General features: G+C 57.7%; 1 protein-coding gene across 1 annotated transcript in view; it reads right to left on the minus strand.

The window, feature by feature from the left end:
* Positions 1 to 9,342, minus strand: part of IL16 (interleukin 16) — an 80,762-nt gene extending 71,420 nt beyond the window's left edge. The window contains exon 1 of the mRNA XM_029952313.1: positions 9,175 to 9,342. The gene's annotated coding sequence lies outside the window, so the exon portion shown is untranslated. The remainder of the gene's footprint in view (positions 1 to 9,174) is intronic.
* Positions 9,343 to 14,123: the final 4,781 nt, after the last annotated feature.

A 14,123-nucleotide genomic window follows, 5' to 3' on the forward strand; every position in this document is an offset into this window, starting at 1 on the left:
CCAACAGTGTCTTCTGTCAAAGGCAATTTTTAAACCTTGGTCACTCCGGCCCAGGGGGTATTTTCTGTCTTGAACTGAAGGATGACTCAGAGAGGAGATGAAGGGGGAGGACATGTATGGTCCTTCTCTTTCAGAGCCTGTGGCCGGGGCAGGTTGTGGGTGTTGGGGGGAGGGGCATGGACTGGACGGCGTCTCTGGGCCTGTTTCCCAGCTGGTGCACTGAGCAAGTGTGTTGAAGCTGGTTCTATACCTGTGCTTGTCCACGCCCTCCACTGTCACCTGAGGGAGGGGGACACGATAGCTCCCTAATACTGTCCCTGGAGCTCCGCTGCGCGGGGCCAGGTAGTGACATCATGTTCCGGTGACTGAATGAATGGTAGGTGACCGTCTCGGAGGCCCTTTCCAACAAAGCTTTCCCACGCCAGTCTGAGGCCAAATGTACACTCGTTAACTTCATGTGTCAGGCCGGGTGGGGCGAGGGGCCCCCATGTCACTGGTGAAACGTTATTTGTGGCTGTGGCTGTGAGGGTGTTTCAGGAAGAGATGAGCATTTGAATCATAGACTGAGTAACATCGGGGGTGTCATCCGGCTCCTCAGGGGCCTGAAGAGAACAAAGGGCAGAGGAATGCAGTGTTGCTCGGCGGGAGCTCGGACGGCTCCCTTGGACCCGGGACGCCCACACTTCTGGCTCCTGAGCCTCTGGACTCAGACCGGGGCCTTCCACCAGTGGCTGCCCGGTTCTCAGGGGCTGTGGGCTGTGACCGCACTTCACCCCGGGCCACCCGGGCCTCCCTGCTGTAGGTGGCAGGTCCTGGGGCTTCTCAGTGTCTGCAATGATGTGGGCCAACCCTTCAGAGTGCACCTCTTTATCTATCTCTGCCTTTCTCCTCTATCTCTCTGTATCATCTATCTATCCATCCATCCATCCATCCATCTATCCACCCATCTATCCGTCTGTCTATTTATCTATCATCTATCCAACCATCCATCCATCTATGGATCCATCTGTCTATCTATCTGTCTGTCTGTCTATCTACCTATCTACCTACCTGTCTATCCAACCACCCATCCACCCACCCACCCATTGGGTCTGTTGCCCTGGAGAACCGTGACTAGCACCAGGGAAAACATCCCACCTGGGGCCACAGAATGAAGGACCCCAGGTAGCTGACTAACCCTACAGGGCCGGCGGCACGAAGCCGCACATGACGGTGTTTGTCACTGGGCAGAGAGGCGGGAGCACAATGTACTGGCCGCAGGCTGGGACCCGCAAGTCACCTTGCTTTGCACACCAGGCATGCCGCTCGCCTGGGCAGCCTCAAGCCTGGTGTCCGACCCCTTGTCGGCTTAGCCCCTGGCCTGCTGGGCAGATACGGCAGTGCTAACCGCCCAGAAAACCGGAGAAAATACCTCTGAGACATGCTACCTGGCTCAATGCCTGACACAGAGGATGGACCAAAACAAATCACTCAAAAAAAGTAACATAGTGGAAACAACCGAAATGTCCATGCGCGCAGGACGGTGCTGGATATTTTCGGGTACAGTCACACCCAGTAGGACGGCCACTCTCAGTCTCCATACGCGGCCATGGAAAGCCGTCGGCCGTATGTTCTGACGTAAAGCGACGCCGTGACATAGTTCTAGGGGCTGGCCAGGTTTACGGAAATGGACCCGGATTCACGACTGCTCGTAACGTTCTTGTTCTGGAAGGTGCGTGAAGTGCTGGGGCACGGTATTTACAGAAAGCTTGTCCTGTGTACCTGCATTCCCCAGGGCTGATTTCTTTTTTTTTTAATGTTTTATTTATTTTTGATACAGAGAGAGACAGAGCATGAGAGGGGGAGGAGCAGAGAGAGAAGGAGACACAGAACGGGAAGCAGGTTCCAGGCTCTGAGCTAGCCGTCAGCACAGAGCCTGACGCGGGGCTCGAACCCACGAACGTGAGATCTGACCTGAGCCGAAGCCGGAGGCTTAACTGACTGAGCCACCCAGGCGCCCCTGATTTCTCTTCATAGCCATCATGCATCACACTTACAACCAGAAAAATAAAGGTTCCTATTTTAAGGAATAAAATTGAAATTTTATGACTGATTTTGGTCAACAAGCAGTTCTGAGCAACCTTACAGTGATTTCCTCAGGTTCTAAAAAGCCTGGTTGGAATTTGTATTTGGGTTTACAGACAAGCTTAGGGAGAAAATCTTGCCATCCAAGAATATTTCTCCATTGTCTTTTTTTTTAACATTTATTCAGATTTTCTCTTCAAACAGTCAAACAAATTTTATATTCTTCTTTATATAGGCTCTAAATATCTCTAATTATCTTTGTTCTATTTGGAATGGAACCACTTGGAAAATATATTTTCTAGCTCGTTACTGCTTATACACAGGTTACAAATCTTGCATGTTTATCTCATATTCCTCACAGCCTAGCTACTCAACGGTTTCTCTCAAAGCCAGCCAATTCCAGCTGAATGTTAAATTTTTGCTTTATTTAAAAATATTCATACTACTGGGGCGCCTGCGTGGCTCAGTCGGTTGAGCGTCCCACTTCGGCTCAGGACGTGATCGCGAGGTTCACGAGTTTGAGCCCCGCCTTGGGCTCTGTGCTGACAGCTCAGAGCCCACTCTGGATGCTCCGCCCCGCTCTGCTGCGCCTCCTCCCGCTCACGGTCTCGCTCTCAAAAAAAAAGGAAAGCATTTAAAATAAAATAAAATGAACTGAAATACTGGATGTAAGTCCCTTCATACAATTTATTGACGGCTTATTATTACCACCACTTTCATCGTCATTGTTATTTACAGCTAGGAATTCTTCTCTGAATACCTCTGTGGCCACCACCCTGTGGATTTTGAAATATAAAGTCGTGGTTGTTATTTTCTGAAGGGTCTGTACCTGCAGTTTTGATTTCCACCCTAGACTCGGCTCCTCAGGCCACGGCTGTCACTGTTCATTTCTTACGGTCAAGTTTCCAAGATTCAGCCTTGTTTCCCTTATCATTTTTTATTAGAAAATTCCAGTGTAATTGCATGGTGGCCACAGGCTGTGTCCTGGACATTTTTTTATTTGTTGGAATTTACTGCGGTTTATTTGGGAGCCCCTGTGTGATGTGACTAAGTGTCTGAAACGCGGTGCGCACATTTCCAGAGCGTCCGCAGTCTCTCTTCGGAACGTCAAGGATGTGCACTCAAGCGCTCATGTACAAATGCATATATTCACGCCCACATACGTGTGTGTCCAGTCTTGTAAGGCATGTGACGGGACACCTCAATTTCTTATATTTTGTCTAACTAATCTGAAAAAGATCAGATGGGTGTGCATACAAATCCGGCACCATAATTTCCAATATAATTCCAACAATTTTCTTGTTTCCTATATGTTGATGACAGAAAAGCGTTCCGATGTTCATGTCTCCATTGTGTGTTCTTTCTCTCATTTTGTAAGAAGTACCTCTTGATTTACCCCAATTTTTATTTCATCTGACAATTCACATTGTTTAACCCGCATTTGCTCTGGGTATGCCCAGCGCCGTGCTTCTAACTTCATGTGATTTCATTTTAAATGTGTCTCTTGAAAGGGAGATAGAACTGGGCTGGGAGGGAGAATTGTTTTTTCAGGGTTTTTAACTTTTTTTAAGCTGAATATGAAAGTGTTTTTAAATTATTATTAATGTTTATTTATACTTAAGAGAAGAGCAAGTGCGCACAAGTAAGGGAGGGGCAGAGAGAGAGGGAGACACAGGATCCCAAGCAGGCTCCAGGCTCTGAGCTGTCAGCACAGAGCCCGATGCGGGACTTGAACCCACAAATCATGAGGTCCTGACCTGAGCCGAAGTCAGACGTTGAACTGACTGAGCCCCCGGGCGCTCCGGACGGACGTCTTCCTCAGTAACCCTTGAAATGGGGCTATAAGTCGGACTCCCCCAAACTTAACTACTAACCGTGTCATGTTGACCCGCAGGCTTACGACAACAGAAACGGAGGGCCGGCGCATACTCTGTGTGTGGGTGGACCGTGCGTAGCGTTCTCACGATAAAGGAGGTCAGAGAAAAGAAAATGTTATGAGAAAATCATACGGAAGAGAAAGTGCATTTACAGGACTGCACTGGACTTAGCTGAAAAAAATCCACATCTAAGTGGGTGCGTGCAGTTCAGACTTGTGTTTTCAGGGTCAGCTGTACGACCTTGTAGCCCACATCATCCCTCACACTTACACACATTTAGCGCATAACCTTATGTCTTATATCGGAATTAAAACATCTGCCTCCCTCCGTGCTTTGTTCTGCTCTCGTTAGGTGGCTCCTCACGGCTTCCTCTTCTTGCTGCTTAGACGAGTTATTCAGTCTTTCCCGTCCTCCTTACCGACTGAGAGCTCATACGCTGTTTTTACATTACCGGCTACTTGGTTACATTACCGGCTACTTTGGTTACATTACCGGCTACTTGGTTACATTACCGGCTACTTGGTTACATTGCCGGCTACTTGGTTACATTACTGGCTACTTGGTTACTGGTTACTTGGCTCCCTCCAGAATCTCTGAGCGCGATATTGGAGCCTCTATTTTTTCTCTTCGTCCACGGCAAGACTGCCTCCACCTTCGAGGGGCTTCAGTCACTTCCTCCTGCCTCCCGGCCCCCAGCCCCCCCCCCAGTCTCCAGAGTCCAGAGTGAGTGACTCTCTGGGAATGTGATATTCTGTCACTTTCAAGATAATTTTTATCATGTGTGCCCCCTCAGAATTCTGTTAAGAACAATGACGTTTGTCACCAGCGTCCCCGGCCCTTCCTGCTGCCGCTTCCTGGAGCCCCCGTGTCCCCACGTCGCCAGCCCTCAGGCCCCCGTCCCCACCTCATGCCGTCGGCCTCCCTGGATCACACTAAGGGCCCTCCGCCCTTCAGGTCGCATCCCTAGACACCCCTGTCCAGAACGAGCCCGCAGCCCCGTCCCGGCCCCGGCGCTGTCTGGGGCGGGGCCGGTCTGAGCTCCCTGCTCTCCCCGCGGTGCCCAGGGGCCTGTCCACCGTGCCCAGGGCTGAACCACCAGGCCCGGCCCTGCCAGTGGCCGCTCCCAATCGCTCAATAAATATTTCCTGACAGACCGAGGATGCCTGCATTTTAACATGTGAAGCTGGCTCCCCAGCCAGACAGAATGACAGAGTCCAACCACACACCTTACAGACACTGTGCAGAAACTTCTCCTGGACAGTCTCGCGCGGGAAACACTTAGCAACCCCGCCCTGGGACCAGTCCACTGAGTGCTCTGTGGTGGGCGAGCGTGGAGGGACCTGGGGCACCTGCAGGGGTGCAGAGGGAGGAGGCGGATTCTCCTGTGCCACACAGCAGGTGTGCACACATGCACGTGTGCGTGTTCAGAACTAGGAAAACTCCAAATCCTCACCGAACTGTCATCGGGGATGACCTCTGAGGAGCAGGCTGGGGGGGACCGTAACATTTGTATCAAAAGCAGAATTTTGTACAAATTACAATACAAAGCGGCAATATAAGAAATCCGCAGTAAATGGGCACACCTTGCTTAATTTCGATCTAGAAAGGGAGGAGGATAAAAGAAAGGAACAACGCAAACACTTACGAGGAACAAATCCAGAATCTGACCCACTGGCCAGAAGATCAGGATCGAGAAAGACACTCAGACCTGCACCGTGAGCCACAAGCAGCCGGCCCGGGGCCCCGTGCCCGTGTGCCACGAGCGGCGTTAACTCCAGCACCGTCTCCAGGCTGGAGCTGCACAGAAATGCAGACCCGCAGCTAGGAGTCGTCACAGAGCCTGTGCCTGCAAGAGCTTTTCAGACTTTGTGGTCTTGCAGCTGCCAGTGTGTGTGTGTGTGTGTGTGTGTGTGTGTGTGCGTGCACACGTGTGTGTGAGATGACTGATTTCAGTTTGCGTGTCGGTAAGAGATTATATATCCTCTCTGTCAGGATTATTTACCTGTCTCTCAACACAGGCACACACACGTGCACACACATGCAGGCGTGCACACACATGCCCAGGCACACACACCCGCACACACATGCAGGCATTCGAAGGCACATACAGGCACACATGTACACAGGCATACACACACTCACACCGGCACACACATATACACACACACAAGCACGCACATGCACACAAACATGCAGCCACACACACGCACAGCCATGCACACGCACCTGCACACACGGGCACACCTGGCCGTACCATCTGCGTTTCCTCACTGCCGGGGGAGCAGGGAGCCCGTAGCCCAGGACCCATGTTGGGGGCGGGGTCTCCTGCTCCCGGGGCTGGAACTCACCACAGGCACAGAGAGCAAGGAGGGGGGCGGAGGGGAGAGAAGGCACGAGGCTGGGGGCCCCCCATCCTTTCTGCTGCCCCCGATCTTCTGATCCATGTAAGAAAAGGCAAGGACAGAGAGAGAAGAACCTGTAGCCGGCTTAGTCTGGGACCCCCGCCTCGGATGAGGGGACAGGCCACATCAGGAAGGTGACATCGGGAAAATTTGGGGCTTAAAGCGCTCTCCTGAAACCCCTCCATTCCAAGTCCCCCCACCATTTCCTGAAACTCTGAAAACCTTCTCTTACCGTAAGAGTTCACAGTCCATATCATGACACACACCACGTAAACACACGTAGACGTGTCTGTATATAAATGTTTACAGACATATACATGTTATGTACATGAGTGTACATAAACATACACAACTGTCATAAAGTAGAAACACGACGCAGATAACACAAAAGACGACTTTGCTTGAAACCCGATGCAGTCTGACTGCACTCCATTTGTTTCCTTTAAAGCCAGTGCGCGGGCTGTGCCCGCGGTGAGGACGGCTCCGGATTCGCACAGGGCGTGTTTGCAGCGGTCACCCCTCGCTGACAGGCACGGCCCGGCTGCTGTGCACGCACACCTGGGCGGAGCGGGGCCTGCACGGACCCGCGCGGGGTGGTCCCGGCTCCCGTGTCACCCCGAGCTGCGCCCCTGTCCCCGGCCAGCGCCCGCTGCGGGGACCCTCGGCCACCTCGCCCAGCTACAGCACCAGCGTCCGTCTGTCCCTGTGTCACCTGGAATCCGAGGGACACGCCTGAAATGAACCCGGGTTTAAGCCGCCTTCCTACCCGCACTCGCAGCGCTCAGAACCGTGTTCACCTAGCCTGCCCGGCCGGTCGTGCGCCCCTGTGGCTGAGCGCGGCGCCCGCACGGATCTGTGCCTTGGGATCCAAACCCCCGTTCTCTGTGACGACCTGCCGCCAGCCCACGTGGACAGAGCACTCACCGGCCACTGCTGCTCCCCGCTCAGGCCACGCGGTTCCCTGGGGCTCACGGGTGCCGGGCACCGGCGGCGCCACGGGAAGACACGCCTACAGCCCGCCGGGAGGGCAGACGTGGGGGGACCACTCCCGGGGTGGGGGGGACATGCAGGTTTGAATCCAGCGCCCCAGGCCAAAGTGAGTTGGTGAACGGCCTCACCGAGGAACTAGCCCACGAGCCGAGGCTGGAGAGTGCAACGAGGGTTTGCCCTCTGGAGAAAGGGAGGCAGAAGGTTCCAGAGAAAGCACCACGCGCCCAGAGAACGGCATGCACAGAGGCAGAGCGCCTTCGGAGACCCCGCCGTCCCCGTGTCCGGGCAGCTCTCGGGGGCCCGGAGCTGCGAGCAAGAAGCAAGGGGACCGAACTGCCAATCTGGGCGACGGGACTGAAGAGCCAGCTGGAAAACGAGGACCCCGTCCCGAAGCGCGCGCTCCCCGCCGCCTCCTCGAGCCCCGGGCCCCTGCCGCCCCGGAAAGGGATGGGGGAGGCCCCGCTCCTGGCCCCTCTGCCTGAGCGGTTCCGCCTCCGACTGGTTATCGTGAGTCTTCATGGAAGACTTCAGTTCTGAAAAGGTTCCCATGGACGGAAAGATCTCGAAAACACCCGCTCTAGGTAACTGTAACCCAACCTTTAACCCCGGAGAGGTGAGTCTGCCGTCGTGATTACGAAACGCAGACACGTGCCGAGCCGTGCAGCAATGAAGGGTGGAGATGCGGGCGTCAGGCTGGGCTGAGGACCCCACGCGCCCCTTTCCAGACGAGTGACCCTGGGACAGTCACCTCACCTCTGTGCTGGGGACACACAGAGGCCGCGGGTGCCGAGAGGCTCGGACAAGATGCCACGGGCGAGGCTTTAGTGCAGCGCCCGCGCAGGAAGGGCCGGGGGCAGGAAGTGCCGGGGACAGGTAGTGCCTGCGCAGGAAGTGCCGGGGCAGGAAGTGCCGAGCGCAGGAAGCTCTGGGGGCAGGAAGTGCCGGGGGACTGAGTACCACTGAAGAGCATCACCGGGGCTGAATAAACTGACAAACAGCATGGCTCCCAGGATGCGCCTGCACCCCTCCACCCGCCACCCAACAGCCGCTGTCCCCATCAGGTGGGGGGACAATAGGGCCCTCCACGGAGGCTCTAAATGCTGATCGTCGCTGAGCTGCAGGGCAGGGGAGAACGGAGGAGAAGAGTGGACCTCTCCTGTCCCTCCCGGGGGCCTAGAGGAAGGGTCCTCGGGCTGGCGAGGAGCTGGGCTCCTGGGACACAGGTGCCACCTTCAGAGGCCTCCGCCTGGAAGGAGAGGGGATGCTCCCCTGGGTCCACAGAGAGCGAGAGCGGCTACTGGGTACTGCGTTCTCCGGCAAAGACACAAGCATGTTCGTCAGCCAAAGGATCACCCGCCCTGGGACCCAGCTGGAGCGGGGTTAGTGCCGGGGCCCGCCTACAGCGCTGGAGTGGCTGCAGGCAGAGACACCGCCCTCCCCCGGTCAAGGTCAGAGACGCCCGTGCTGCACATGCACCTGCGGACGAGGATGCTGGCAGAAGCGGGCAGGGCTCCTCCGGCGTCCTTGTCCCCACAAGGAGGGTGAGGTCTCAGCCAATGGCCAGATGTCCCAGAACCAGAAGCTCCTGGGGACCCGGAGCAAACACAGCAGACACAGGTCACCTGTTCATCCCCCCACAAATCCCGAAGCTGTTTCCTCCTCCTTCCTCACCACCCTGTGACCGCGGTGGCTCACGACTCCCACCCAAGGCTTCTGGCTTCTGCTCCGGCCTCCACCCCAGCGCGACTTCCGAAGGTGACATCAAGTTCCAGCAACAAGACCCTCCCCACGCCAGTCAGAGGGGCCAGCGAAGGGACATCCACTCCCCTGGGCCCACCTACCTCCCTGCCCACGGTCCCCAGGCAGCCACCTCCCTGTGTTCTCTCCAGCTGCCCAGCAGAGACGGAGACACCATGTACCCAAGACAGCCTGGGGGCTCCCGCTTGGGTCAGAGGCAGCGGAGGATGAGAAACGGACCTCCTTTCTCCCACAGAGGCCGGCCGGTCTCGGGGTCCGATCCCAGGCTCCGCTGGCTGGGATGCTCTGAGCCAGACGCTGTCCTCACCACCTGCTCTGGACAGGTGACTCGGGATCAACGTGTCCAGCCTGGCACGGGTCTGCTTAGACTCCCGACCTGAGCCATCTGATCTCTCTGCGTGAAAAGCCTCGGTCCGAAAGGGAGGCTGCCAGCGCTGGGAAACTCAGCCTGGAAACAAAGTCCACCATCTGCTGGGCTGCAGAGAGTCCTGGGGGGTGGCCCCGAACCCCAGACCCCCAGCAAGCCTCCTCGGCCTGGCCCTGGCTTCCTGGGACAGCCTGGCATCGGCGACAGCAGGAAGGCATCAAACATTACTGTGCCTGACGTGACACTAGCTTCACGTAAACGTCAGCTCACACACCCCGCCACCGGTCTGACAAGTGTTACTGTACCCATCTCACAGGTGGAGAAATCACTGTGCTAAAATTCATCGAGCACCTGCTATGCACAGACCTGGTAGCCACAGCTCAGCCCATCACGGGCTCAGCGGGTCCAGCAGCCTCCATGAGGCCGCCCAGCCTGGAGTCTAATCCAGACCTGCCCAACGCCAAAGCCCACGCTCTTTCCACGCCACCGCACTGCCTCTCTGTCCCTAAAACAGGTGCTGGCTCTTGGGAGCCAAGGTAACCCCAGGGCGCTCAGAGGCTGGCCCCCAAGCCAACGATATTAGCACCGTCGGCTAGAAATGCAGTTTTTTTTTTCTTAACTGTTTATTTATTTTTGAAAGACAGAGAATGGGAGCAGAGGAGGGGCAGAGAGAGAGGGAGACACAGAATCCGAAGCAGCTCCAGGCTCTGAGCTGTCGGCACAGAAACGGACTCGGGGCTCGAACTCAGGAACTGCAAGATCATAACCTGAGCCGAAGTCGGAGGCTTAACCGACTGAGTCCCTCAGGGGCCCCTAGAACCGCAGTGTCGGAGGCTCTGTCCCGCCCCCTGGCTCAGCCCTTCAGGGGGTCCCTGGCAGGGGGGTGTCAGGAGCCCCAGCAGACAGGGACAAGGCACCTCTGTTTCTCCTCTCGCGATGATTGCCTCGTGACCGGGGTGCTCTTCCCCCGCATGGCCCCTTGGAGAGCTCAATCTGAAGGCGGCATTCGGCCCTCTGCCCCGTGAGGAGCGGCCCACCCGCGTCCCCAGATGTGTGTGCCCCGGGTGTGTGCCCGGCCAGGACCTCTGTGCGGCCCTGTCTTCCTGAGGAACGGAATGTGCCCCAGCGCTCCCCAGCAAATGCTCCGGGGCTTTCTGGGGGCTTTAATGAGGGCGTGGGCGCCCGTCCGAAGCCCCTGGAATTCCATGTGGGGCTGCACACGTCCAGCCGCTGCCCGGCCGCCAGGCCCACGGTCACAGGGAGACGCCGTGGAGACAAAGCTGGCTTTGTCGGTGGCTGTGGGGGATAGTCCCACGTCCCGGGGCCGAGTCTGGAGGGCAGCGGAGAAAAATCACAAGAGTGAGAAACGTAGGCCGCGGTCCGGGCCGTCGTCTCTGTTCACGGGCACAGACTGTCTCCTTTCCCGGGCCAGGAGGGGGGACAGTGCAGCTGGGGCTTGGGTCCCACCGGCGCTCCTAGGCCTCTCTCCGTCTGGCACAAAGGCTGGGACCCATGCAGAACCCTGGGCCTCTGGAGGCAGCTTCACCCTTCACAGACCCCCGACTTCCTCCCTGCACCAGGCCTGGGCCCCCCGCCCGTCACCTGTGCCCGAAGCCAGTTCCCGCCTCCCCCTCCTGTCAGACGGCCTGCCTTGCTTAACTCTTAGAAAGCAGATTCATTCCAGGTGTGGGTGAGAAACTGCCCAGACCCTTCCTGACCCAGCGTCCTTTGCACCTCAAGGGGGAAACAGCATTGCACCTGCGCCCTCCAGGACCCCCTCCAGAAAAAGGACAGACTTCCGGCCACTGCCTGACACCCCAGGCCAGCTCACCTCGAGCCTGCAGAAAGGGAGGCCAGAGCCACCGCGGCTGGGCTGCGAGGTCTCACTGTGGGGTCCTGGTCACGGCTCAGCGTTAGTTCCCTCAGCTGCCCAGGGGGCTGCGGGCTCACAGACAGAGATCCCGAGGGGGGGGGGGCAGTGGAAGAGGGAGCCCCCCAAGACACCCACACGTGCACCGTCCATCACACACGTGCATGTCCGTCTTCCCTGAGCACGAGAACCCGAGGTCACCTCCGATCACCCCTGTGCGCCTGCACACGCACATGCTTACAGGGCACGTCCAGGGCACACATGCACGGTCCCCATCTCCACTTACGTGAAGGCTGGCCGGCACCTGCACACAGCTGTCGGGGTGCTAGATGCTGAGCAGCACTCTGCCTCACGTGACCCTCCCGTCCCCCGGGAAGTGCCGCGGGGTTAGACTCAGTCCCGCCCGTGTGCAGGCCCCCACACGTCAGACCCCAGACCCACGCCTCCCGCCTTGGAGCTTCTCAGCCAGGAACCCTTTGTTCCCGCTGCCTCCTTAGCACCTCCACCTGGGGGCCGACCGGGATCCCCAGTCCGTACCACGAGCAGGACTCTGGACTTCCCCGGCTCGGACCTCTCCCGCCCAGCCTCCACATTTGGGCACTTATTTGCAAAAGTCGAAAATCAACCCCAGGGTCCAGGATCAGAGAACATGGGCCCGGCAGCAGAATTCCTGCCCCTGGCCCCTGGCACAGTCTGCAGGATGGCTGTGGCCCTCAGACCCCTCCGACTGCACTCCCTCTGGGAGCCTTGGCTCTCCCGCACCCCGTCTGGTCCCATCCCGTCCCCCGCGGACCCTCCACGGGCTGTGGACTTATCAGCCATCTCTGTTAGCGCTCCCTGCGGGAGACAGCCCAAGTCCAGCCCTGTTCTCCCCTGCACAGCGGCCGCCCCCACACCGCCAGGAGCACCTCCCATGGGGGCCACACGATGACCAGTCACAGTGTTTGAAACATGACCTTCAGGTGACCTTCACCTACATGAAACCCTCTAAGGACTTTGCACTGCTTTGCAAATTAAAAAAAAAAATTAAGCTTTATTCTTTAAAGCAGTTCCTTTTAATTTTTTTAATGTTTTTTTTTGAGACAGATATAGAGCGTGAGCAGGGGAGGAGCAGAGAGAGAGGGGGAGACACGGAATCTGAAGCAGCTCCAGGCTCCGAGCTGTCAGCACAGAGCCCGACACGGGGCTCAAACCCACCAACGTGAGATCATGACCTGAGCCGAAGTCGGATGCTTTACCTACTGAGCCCCCCAGGCACCCCAAAAGCAGTTTTTAGTAAACAAAACAACTGCACAGAACGTGTGGAGAGCCCCCCCCTAGCTTTCCCCGCGGCTGAAGGTGCATTGGTGCGGCGTGACCGCCAACGCGATCAGCATCCGTGGTGCCCCTCGGGTGCGCTCTGCGCCGCCCAACTCACTGGGACCTCGTCCCCGTGTGGGGTCGCGTGTCACCCCCACAGCACCATGCGGGGAGGCGCGCCCTGCGCCCCACATGTCCCCCCAAGACTTCGCTGTGCTTTTTCTGAACCAAATCCCAGGGACTCACGTGACTTCCTCCTGCCCGCCTTCCCTTCCTCGACGAGCCAGGCCCGTGTCACCCTGATGCCCTTGTCCATTTGTCCGAGGAGCTCCCTCCCAGCTCCTTCCTGCCGGTGTCCCAGACGGGGCTTTTCTGTGCGCCCCATCTAGTCTAGCCCCCGGGGCCCCCCGTTACACCTCCCTGACTCCCTCTCCGTAGACACCGCCACCATCTGAAGCTGTCTCGTTAGCCCGGGCACCTGCGTGTCACCGTCCGACCCCTCCAGGGCATAAGTGTCCCGGACAGAAATGGTCAGTCTTGTTCACTCAGGGTCCCCGGCTCCAGGACATGCCCGGCCCGTAAGGGCTCAGTAAACATTTGCCGAGTGACCCAACCCACGACCGATGGGTAAATAGGTGACTAACGCCATGGATGCAGCCCACGTTCGTTTGCATTTTAGAGCCCACGCAAGGCTCGTGCGGGCATCTTCGTAATCGGACGAGTCTGATGAGGTGCAGACTGAAAGGGGACTTCGGAGATGCAGGCACGCTCTGTCCCGGCTCCTTGAGGGGACAGTGGGGGCTGTGGCTCCAGGAGAAGAGAGTGCATTTCCAGGGCTCCAGGGACCCAGCGGGCTGGACACGTTGCTGCCATCCACAGCCACGCGGGTGAGAGGAGGGAGAGGAGAGGCGGCCTCGACCCACGAGCCCCGGCACCAGGAAACCCTTCACGCGCACCCTCCCGTCATCCCAGAATCCGCCTCCGAGGGCCACCTGGAGGGCGGGGGCGCCAGTTACCCCTGTTTTCCTGCCCGGGGCAGGGACGTCAAGGAAACGCGGCGGTAAAACCACTTTCCTGAGGCTCAGAGCCAGGATTTGAACCCAAGGTTATCAGACAACAAAATCCAAGGACACCCGCTGAATAAATACACAGAGCTGAGCGATCTGGAAATCCCAGCCCGGCCCGGCTCAGAGAGGGTTAAACGCCACAGCGGGAGGGAGGAGGGGGGGCTGGCCCAGCTCTGGCCAGGCCTCAGGCCGCACAGGAAGGCCAGGTACTAACGAAAGGGCACGCGGGGGCCCAGGGGCTGTTGCATCTGCTCAGCGGGCGTGTCCTGTGTTCCCTGTGGGGGCGGCTGCGTCCCTGTCCTATCCGTCTCTGACAGGATGCCAGAGGTCCCCCGCCAGGTGCCTGTCCCCCACCCAGGGCAGCGAGGCGGCTGGTCCCCACTTCTGTCCTCTGCCCACGCAGTTATACGCGGAGCGCCGCGTCCTGCC

The sequence above is a fragment of the Suricata suricatta genome, chromosome 9 (genome assembly GCF_006229205.1).
Source record: "Suricata suricatta isolate VVHF042 chromosome 9, meerkat_22Aug2017_6uvM2_HiC, whole genome shotgun sequence".
In the NCBI taxonomy this organism is placed as follows: domain Eukaryota; kingdom Metazoa; phylum Chordata; class Mammalia; order Carnivora; family Herpestidae; genus Suricata; species Suricata suricatta.